Genomic DNA, 9,653 nt, shown 5'->3' with positions numbered 1-9,653 from the left:
GGGGAAGAGCGTTCTTGTTAGCACAGCTGCAAGAGGCCATTCCAGTTGTCACTGGTTGGATGAGGATGTGCTGTGGGAGGGCTCAGCCTCCCCCGGGAGCAGGAGAACGCTGCCCACCGAACTGCAGAGGCTTCTGCTGGGCCCCAGAGGGCTTTTGCATAGGCCCGATTTCTTTTCTTTCTTTTTTTTTTCTTTGAGACAGAGTCTCACTTTGTCACCCTCAGTTAGAGTGCTGTGGTCTCATAGCTCACAGCAACCTCATACTCCTGAGTAGCTGGGACTGCTGGTGCCTGCCACAACTCCCAGCTAGTTTTAGAGACAGGGTCTTGATCTTGTTCAGGGTGGTCTCAAACTCCTGAGCTCAAGCAATCTGCCCATCTCAGCCTCCCAGAGTGCTAGGATTACAGGCATGAGTCATTGCCCCTGGCCCCAGGCCAGTTTCTAAGTGGTTCTCTTTCCTATCCCCAGATAAAATATAGAATAGCCAGTTAAATTTGAACATCAGACAAATGGTGAATAATTTTTCTTAAGTATGTCTCATGCAATATTTGGGTTGCACTTCTATGATGAATTTATTTTACTTATTGTTTATCTGAAATTCAAATGTAACTGGGCATCCTGTGTTTCGAAATCTTTGATTGATAAATCATATGAAAAAATTATATTCCTAACCTATGATCCCAAGAGCACATGCCTAGTATATTTTTAGCATGTAATTCCTCTGCCTTGAACTGTCCCCAGGGAGAAAGGTAGTCCTGTCCTGGGACTGAGCAAGTGCTTCCTGGGTCCATAGTATTGAATCAGCTGTCCTCTGCTCTGATCTGTGGGAGAACTTCCGGGATGGGCTTCTGTTTTGCCCCTGCATGGCCTTGGGCTGTGAGGAACCAGCGCTAAATTAACTGACTTCCAGCCCTTGGCACCTTCCATTTATCCCGATTGTGGTTATCTGACCGTGAGCAGCTTCTCTCTCTCTTTCTTTCTTTCTTTCTTTCTTTCTTTCTTTCTTTCTTTCTTTCTTTCTTTCTTTCTTTCTTTCTTTCTTTCTTTCTTTCTTTCTTTCTTTCTTTCTTTCTTTCTTTCTTTCTTTCTTTCTTTCTTTCTTTCTTTCTTTCTCTCTCTTCTCTCTCTCTCTCTCTCTCTCTCTCTCTCTCTCTCTCTCTCTCTTTTCTTTCTTTTTCTCCTTCCCTCCTCCTCCTCCTCCTTCTTCTTCTTTTCTATCATAGCTGTGTACATTAATGCAATCATGGGGTAGGATGTGCTGGTTTTATATACCATTTGAAATATTTTCATCAAACTGGTTAGCATAGCCTTCACATTTTCTTAGTTATTGTGTTAAGACATTTATATTCTACACTTAGTAAATTTCACATGTACCCTTGTAAAATGCACCCTAGGTGTGGTCCCACCAATTACCCTCCCTCCACCCAGCCTCCCTCCTCCCCTCCCCTCCATCTCCCCTTTGCCCATTTTCGTGGGCTATAATTGGGTTATAGCTTTCATATGAAAGCTATAAATTGGTTCATAGTGGGGCTGAGTACATTGGATACTTTTTCTTCCATTCTTGAGATACTTTGCTAAGAAGAATATGTTCCAGCTCCATCCATGTAAACATGAAAGAGGTAAAGTCTTTATCTTTTTTAAGGCTGCATAATATTCCATGGTGTACATATACCATGATGGCAGAACTGGGTCACATTTACTTTTCCAGCCCCCAGTCCAGGGCTTCACCTGGCGAGCCTCAGTGTGAGCTGAGAAAATGAATTCATAAGTAAATGAACCTTCTGTTTTCATGTAGGGTCCACAGTAACGAGCATTGTCATTTATAAATCATGAAGAGTTAAGTGTCCAGACATGGCCAGGGTTAGAGCCAATCTTGAGCCCACTAAAGTAGGCATTGCGCCAGGGTCCAGGATCCCCAGCTTGAACCTGGATGCAAGGTTTGGTTTTTGCAAGTCCCTTTTTGCAGCGTCCTGTATCCCTGGCCAAGTCCCTTTTTGCTAGGGCTTTGTTTTCCTGATCCATAAATCAAGGGGCTCATTCTGGAGGGTCTCTCAGCCCCGACACTGAGACAAGCTCTGCAGCCCAGTGGCAAGTGGATCAAATTGAATGCAGCATCTGGGATGGAATTTGAGTCTCACTGCCTAGTACCTTCTTGTATGGTGCTGCCCCATCTTAGAAGCCCAGGGGGCGGCCTGCTTGTGCGGTGTCCGCTGGCTGTCATAAGGTTGTCTGTTTTGGGTTTCAGTTGCCTCTCTGCAAACAGGGATTGGGCTTTGGCTCTCTAGTTTCCTAAGCAGGAGGGCAGAGGGAGGAAATTCCACCCTTCCTGACTTTGCCGCCATCCAATTCTCCTTTGACCCTTGGCCACGCCTCAGATATTTCTTTTTAGATACTGCAGCCAGCCCAGATTTATCCTGCCTTGTGTCTCTCATGTAAAATGCATCTCCCGACACTTTGCTGGGTTAAATGATTTAACAGCCGAGGCAGAGAGAATTAGGGGTCCAGGAGCGGGAGGCAATGCCTGCGTTTCAGATGAGATTGGAAAGGAGATGGAGATTGGTGGTGATGATAATCTCTTATTTTGATAATATAAAATAACTGTCCCACTGAATCAGAGTGAGCGATGAATTCTGTGGCCTGGGGTTAAAGCCAGCCCAGCCTGGAGAAGAGAGCTGGAAGTGGGGGGAGGGAGCTGGGATGCCTTTCTGGGTCTTTCTCTCTCTTGTCTTTCTCTTTTGAAGATTTGTGCCAGCACTATCCTGTGACTGACCTGGATTTAGTCTCACTGTCTCTAAAAATGTGGGTAATCAGGGAGGCTGAAGGGGAGAGTGATGGGTTTGGGGAGTGTGTATGTGTATATGTGTGTGTGTGTGTGTGAGAGAGAGAGAGAGAGAGAGAGAATGTGTGTGTGTGAGAGAGACAGAGAGAATGTGTGTGTGTGTGTGTGTGTGTGTGAGAGAGAGAGAAAATGAATGAATATAAATCTGGGGAAACTGATGTCCACTTTTCCATTCAGAGGACGTATTCTGATCTGTGACCCCAAAGGCAGGGGCCTGGACAAGGTGACGCCTGGGAGATGTGGGGACTGCTAACTGGGACACAGACTCAGAGGAGGCTTGGTCTTGCTCAGCAAATCCCAGGGGGAGTGGTGCCTTATGGGGCAAACCCATGTTGAACCCCCGTCATGTGCTAATCTTCCTGAGGTGGACTGGGCCAGATCAGGGAGGTGGCCCAAAGGAGCCAGGTGGTGGGGAACGACCTCCATGGCACATGTTGGCTCAGCAGGGCTCCCCTTCACAGCGGGCCGCTAATAGCTGAGGCGCTGCAGGCCTGTCTTCTTCCCTGGGATTAATTCATTACTCCAGCCATACTCAGATTCCATCAGGTTCAGACGTCAGCATTTAATACGCGGCTAATGAGTCAAATGCTCTCTCTATATCTCCCTGTCTGGGGCTTACTTTCTTTCCCCTCCTTTTTCTCTCTGTGCAGACCATTGCAGATGACAGGGGTGGAGCAGAGGCTGTGACTTTCTGGGCTGGTAAGGGGCCTTCCTCCGCTTCCTCAGAGAATGGGAAGTCTGCTCTGTTTACCAACTTGCTCGTTGTAAGACCTAAATGCTAGGATGATGGAAGCCCACTCACACTGGGGCTCCTGGGTCAAGAATCATCAAAATAGAAGTGAGAAGAAGGGACAACAGGGAGAGCTTGACTGCCTTGTTCCCTGCACTCAGAATCCCTGCTCCTCATTAGTCAACAACTATTTATGAGAACTCATTATGGGCTGTGCCTTGGCTGGACGCTAAGGATGGAAAGTTGAATGGGTGGATGGGGTCATTATTTACAATAAATGTGTACTGACTATTTAAAGAGGCAGTAGGGTAGAATTGTTAGGTTAAAAGGCTCTGGAACTAGACTTCCTAGGTTTGGGTCTACTCACTGGCTGTGTTAATTGTGGCAAGTTCATGAGCTTATTTGCCTCTATTTTCTCATCTGCATAATGGAGATAACAAAATAGCACCTTCAGGCCAGGCGTGGTGGCTTACGCCTGTAATTCTGGGAGGCCGAGGCCAGTGGATTGCCTGAGCTTACAGGTTCGAGACCAGCCTGAGCAAGACTGAAACCTCATCTCTAAAAATAGCTGGGCATTGTGGCAGGCACCTGTAGTCCCAGCTGCTTGGGAGGCTGAGACAAGAGAATTAATTGCTTGAGCTCAAGAGTCTGAAATTGCTGTGAGCTATGAACATCACTCTAACTAGAGCAAGAAAGTGAGACTTTGTCTCAAAAAATAAAGCACCTTCATACAGCTTTTATGAATACTAAACTTGTCAATACAGTAAAGTTAGCAAATGCTAAATAAATTTAGTTGTTATTCCTAAGTGGTAACAACTTAAGGCCCCAGAGCTCAAAACAGAACAAGTCAACATCTAATGGCTGCTTGCTATATACCAAGCACTGTGGTTTCTATGCATTAATTTATTTAATCCCCACAACAACCTTCTAAGGTGCGTCTCATTATCCTTCCTACCACCTTACATAAGAGGAAGCTGACACTAAAGTCCGTTCTTGTTCAAGGGCACCTAGCTAGTAAATAATGAAGCTGGAATTTGATCTTTGCTCTGTTTGACTCCGAGTCTGAGCTCTTGGCCACAATTCAATGTCTTTGGGAGACAAAACATACATAATTATAGTAACAAAATTGTCTTATACAGGTTCAAATACACCATTATGGGTTCTACAGAGAATAATGGTGGCTGCCTCTTTCTAGAGGTCAAGGAATGTTTCCTGGAGGAGGCAGTGTTTGAGCTGGAGGGTGAGTACGCATTCTCTGGGTGTATGGGCTGGTTAGGTAGGAGGCAGAGCGGCTGCAGAAGAGCTGGGTACATTTAGGACCCTCCAACTGGAATGGCTAGGGGGCAGGTGTGTGATGGGGGGGGTTTCCAGGGATGAGGCTGGGAAGGCAGGTGAGAAATGTATCACGCAGGGTACCATCAGCTGTGCCACGGGCGCAGATTATCTGTTAGGACAATGGGACAGGCCAGGTGTGTGAAGCTGGGAAGCAGCTCAGATGTGCACTGTGGATGGATTTCTCTTACTGTACTATGGAGCACAGACTAGAGAAGGGAAGGCTTGTGGCAGGGAGGACACTTATGGTGCTGCTGCAATTGTCACCGTGTTGCTGTAGACTGGATGACACTGCTGCCTACCCAAAGAGCCTGGAGGGAGTGAAAGGAGAAGTGAGACAAAGAGAAAGGGACACGGTATCTGTTTCTGATCCTCAGAAGCTGATAGTGGGAGCCAAGGAAAGATGGTGTCAGCTCTCAAGACTGCATGGGAGAGGATAGAGTAAGCGGGAGATGAGCCAGGGCTGTAGGACAAGCTTCTCTGGGAGGAGAACAAGTTTTAACTGACACTTACTGGTCAGCAAACTAAGTATACATGGCCAAGGCAGGTGGGCAGGAAGACAACTCCAGGCCCAAGTCAAGAGGGTCTTGAATGGAGACAAAGGACTCCATGGGTCAGTGTAGGGAGGCAGAGGCCAGGGCATGGGCAGGGAGCAGCATCTCACGCTGATGTGCCATGTTGAACAGAACTAGGGGTGTCAGATTAGCAGCTCTCGTCCAACAGGGGTAACTAGGGGCCCAAATTAGAGACAAGCCAGGTTCAACAAGGCACTGAGGCTCTCACAGCACCCGGAAGCATGACCAGCCCTTACTTGCTTGGAGAGAAATCTAAGTATCCTTTAAGTATTCAGCAAAGAAAAGCTTGAGATGATGAGACGAGATCAAGGCCTGGGGGCCTCATAGCCTGTGTCCTCCAAGTCAATATCATGCTAAGTGCTTAGTTTGCACCCAGAAACAAGCATTCCACAAACATCTTCTCTATTTATAGAGCTTGGTGGTTTCCTCTTGTTTTCCTTGACAAGTTGTTTTTCTCTCCACTCCCACTGTGGATGTGTTTGTAGATCTCAGAGGGTGGAATGTCCCTCCATAGCTGCCTGGGGTAGCAGCCACCACCTCAAAGCAGGTATCTGGAGTCCACAGAGAGGTGCAAACAGGAGCTGCAGAGCCCGGTCAGGAAGGGATGGTGGCTACTTTCATGGAAGCCGAGCCTTCCCACATGGGTGGTGTCAAGCTCTGAAGGAGACAATCGGGTTGCCCAATTGAGTGGAGGCCTAGGAAGGCCTTCTGATTATGTTTTTTTGTTTTAGAACAGGCAGAATTTTTAGTTCTTAGATTTTTTTTTTTTTAGAACTATTCTAAAAAGCTCTTTGACTCGTGCCTAGCCCCCTATTACAGTCATCGTGTGCACGGGTGGGCCTCTGTACTGAATTGCAAGTGCTCTGATGTCCGTGCCACAGTCACATTCCTGTGTCCAACATGGTGACTTATGGCAGGGGTAGGTGGGTCCCAAGGATAGGGGTCCCTGGCAGGCAACATTTAGGAATCTTGAAACAGAGATTCAACTGTTTTATAGGCCAAGCTATGAAAATTGGAATCTTGGAGTAGGGTCCACTGCAGAGGCCCCGTGATCCTACCTGGTGCACTTGGGGTGAGGACAGAAAGGGGAACCTGGATACTGGGAATAAGGCAGGATACTTGCCAGAGCCAAGCAAGTGGTGGAAGATTTCTGTCACCCAGGTCCCTGCAGTCACCTCTAAAGTTGTCTCCACTCTTTAGTCTCTCCCTGCTTCTAGTTGCCAGTCAGTTGACAATCACCTTATACCCTTATATCTACTTCAAAACCCATCAGTGAGGCTCCCTGGCCTCAGAAAGAAGTCCAAGCTCCAAAGTCCCTGATTTGGGATAGGTTGCTCTCCCCTCCAGGCAACACTTACTCTTCAAGAAGACCCTAGCTTATTTATAACTTTCCTTCACCCCATGCACTTCGCTATTTCCCATCTGGACATAGGCCTCGTTCTGTATTCCACATACACACACCTACTGCGACTTCCTAAGCCCAACTTAAATCTCACCTCTCTCAGAAAGACTTCTTTATGGCTTCCCTGGCCCATACTCCTTTTCAGCCTAACATGTGTTGAGTGTGTACCATGCACCAAGCACGCTATGTGTGTTATCTCATTTAGCCCTCTCGGGAGCGCCAGGACTCCAGCTCTGTTATTAATTGCAAAGGCAAAGTGCCTGGTTCAAAGTTATATAGCTGGGGCTCAGTGCCTATAGCTCAGTGGCTAGGGTGCCAGCAGCCACATACACCGGGGTTGGCGGGTTCGAATCCAGCCAAGGCTTGCCAAACAACAATGACAACTATAACAACAACAACAACAACAAAAATAGCCGGGCGTTATGGTAGGTGCCTGTAGTCCCAGCTACTTGGGAGGCTGAGGCAAGAGAATCGCTTAAGCCCAAGAGTTTGAGGTTTCTGTGCGCTGTGATGCCACAGCACTCTACCAACAGCGACATAGTGAGACTCAGTCTCAAAAACAAAAAAACAAAGTTACACAGCTGGCATGTAGTGGAGTTAGTATTAAACCCTGGTATTTTAAACTCTAAGGATTGTTCTTTTTTTTTTTTGGCCAGGGCTGGGTTTGAACCCGCCACCTCTCGCATATGGGACCAGCGTCCTACCCCTTTGAGCCACAGGCGCCGCCCCTAAGGATTGTTCTGAATGCTGTCATATATAAAATCATCTAAAGAATATATAGCTTTGCCTCCTCTCTGTGACACCAAGGACGATGGTATTATGTGCAACAGTGGAGTTTGGGGTTTCCAATTTGGAGGCAGCATGATATTCTATAACAATACTGAATTAGGGCCTAGCACTCAGGGAGCTTGTCTTTTAACTCTTGTAAAGCTCAACTTTTCAGAAAAGCTCAACTTTCCTGAAGCCGGTTTTTGGTTTGTTTGTTGAAAGCAGAGGATCATTCCCATGACTTGGGCATGGTGAGGGTCAAATTAAATAAAGTTCATACCAGCAGTCTGTAAACTGCAAAACTAAGATGGAATTTAATATTATCATTTTTATTATTACTTGTCAAAGCCAAAGTCTGTCCTGAATAGAATAATAGGCAGTGGACAGAAGGGGGTGCTGAATAGTGAAAGGCGCAAGATGCAGGTAGCACAGGCTGACATTTGGAAAATTCCCTAAAGTCTACTGGGGGTGGTTAGATTTAACCAACACCAGCAATTAGATCAGGATGCCTCCACTAGGATGTCACAGGGATAAGGCCAATGTACAAACTTCAAGATGTTTGTAAAGCTTCCAGTATTGGACAATTCTAGGAAGACCATTAGTTTCATTGAATTTTCAATGCATATTTTTTAACCCCCCAAAAGTTAGAAAGCAGAGGCCCAAGCGTGGAATCTGGTATAAGCCAGTAGCTGGAAAGATTCAGAAATGTAGGAAAGGATGGGGAAGTTCTAGGGGTTACCAGGAATGGAGTCCCTTGTTCAGCAAATTTGAAGCCCATCTGGCAAGATCCTGGACAAGTTGTCCTCCAGGTCAGTAAGGGGTATTATGAGGAGGCAGCCTTTATATCTGCATATGGGGTCACAACTATCCAGAGATAAGGGGAGTGTCTAGGGACCAAGGAGTTCCCTGTCATAAGTGCTAGGACCCTGAATGAATCCGTCTCAGGTTTTGTGGAAAGATCTCAGCATCAGGTAGGCTGGAGGGGGGCTCCTTCCTTACCCCTTTGAATTGTTTGTGTCTCTGGCTAATGTGTTGGACAGTGTCAAGCAGACAAGATCATTCAGCCGTGTACTTGTACCAGATCCACCTTGGGTCTCGGAATCCCTCAACCTGTTGTGAATTCAATTTGGTATTTCTTTGCTAGCTGTGTGTGTGATTGTTTCACAGCTCACACTGAAGAGACCTACGTGGAAGGAAACAGAAGGTTTGGGCTGGGTCTCCAAGGCCATGTCTCAAGGAAGAGAAAGCAGTCTTTGTAGAGCTGTCAGAGCCCAGAGCCGACCGTGTTCCCAAGAACAGAGCAGTGGCTAGACCAAATATCAAATGTTTCGACAAAAAAGGACTTTGCTATCAAATATGTTTGGGGAATTCTAGGTAAGACAAAGTTAAACAGTTTTCTGTTTATTTGTTTTACTTATTTGAACCTTGTAACTTTCTAAGACAGAAACATGATAGGCAGGATCTCTCTAATTTTTTTGAGCACAGGAACTCGCTCTTCCCCCAAGGAGCAATTCTCAGAGCTGATGTTCCAAAGAACATACAAACATTGTCCAAAACAACTTTGTCAGATGCCTTCTGCCTTTCCACCCCAAGTCTGTCTCTCTTTTCATTTTTCCGATCCTTTTCTGCAGCCCGGATTCTGTAGGGAGACATCTGGAGCCTCAAGAAGACCCTTCCTCAGCCCAGTAGGATTTCTGCAAGTGGTATAGGTTTAGGCATGTAATGAATTTAGATTTAATTTGCAAGTGAAAAAGCTTGCTTTCTTTTGTAGCTTACACCAAAGCTCAAACGTCTAAGCTTCCAGGGTTTAAGTCTAATTAACTGTATTTCACAGCTTATTTAAAGAAAAGAATGGAGGCATTAAAATTGTAAAATCTAATTTTTGAGTAAATCTTTCAGTGCAAAATTAATGTCGCCGTATTAAAGCTGCCTTGGCAATATATCTCTTGTCTTCAAATTTCAAAATGAGCTTTTGCAAACATGAAATTATTCATTAGACTGTCTGGT

General features: G+C 46.0%; 1 long non-coding RNA gene across 1 annotated transcript; it reads left to right on the top strand.

Moving 5' to 3' along the window:
* The first annotated feature begins 3,481 nt into the window (after window positions 1-3,481).
* On the top strand, window positions 3,482-9,435 carry LOC128588564 (uncharacterized). The gene is made up of 3 exons (XR_008380803.1): window positions 3,482-3,538; window positions 4,709-4,809; window positions 8,814-9,435. It is a non-coding gene; the product is annotated as an uncharacterized LOC128588564 (long non-coding RNA).
* The last annotated feature ends 218 nt before the right edge of the window (window positions 9,436-9,653 follow it).

Source organism: Nycticebus coucang, chromosome 6 (assembly GCF_027406575.1).
Source record: "Nycticebus coucang isolate mNycCou1 chromosome 6, mNycCou1.pri, whole genome shotgun sequence".
NCBI lineage: Eukaryota > Metazoa > Chordata > Mammalia > Primates > Lorisidae > Nycticebus > Nycticebus coucang.
This window is presented reverse-complemented; position numbering and strand designations above follow the sequence as displayed.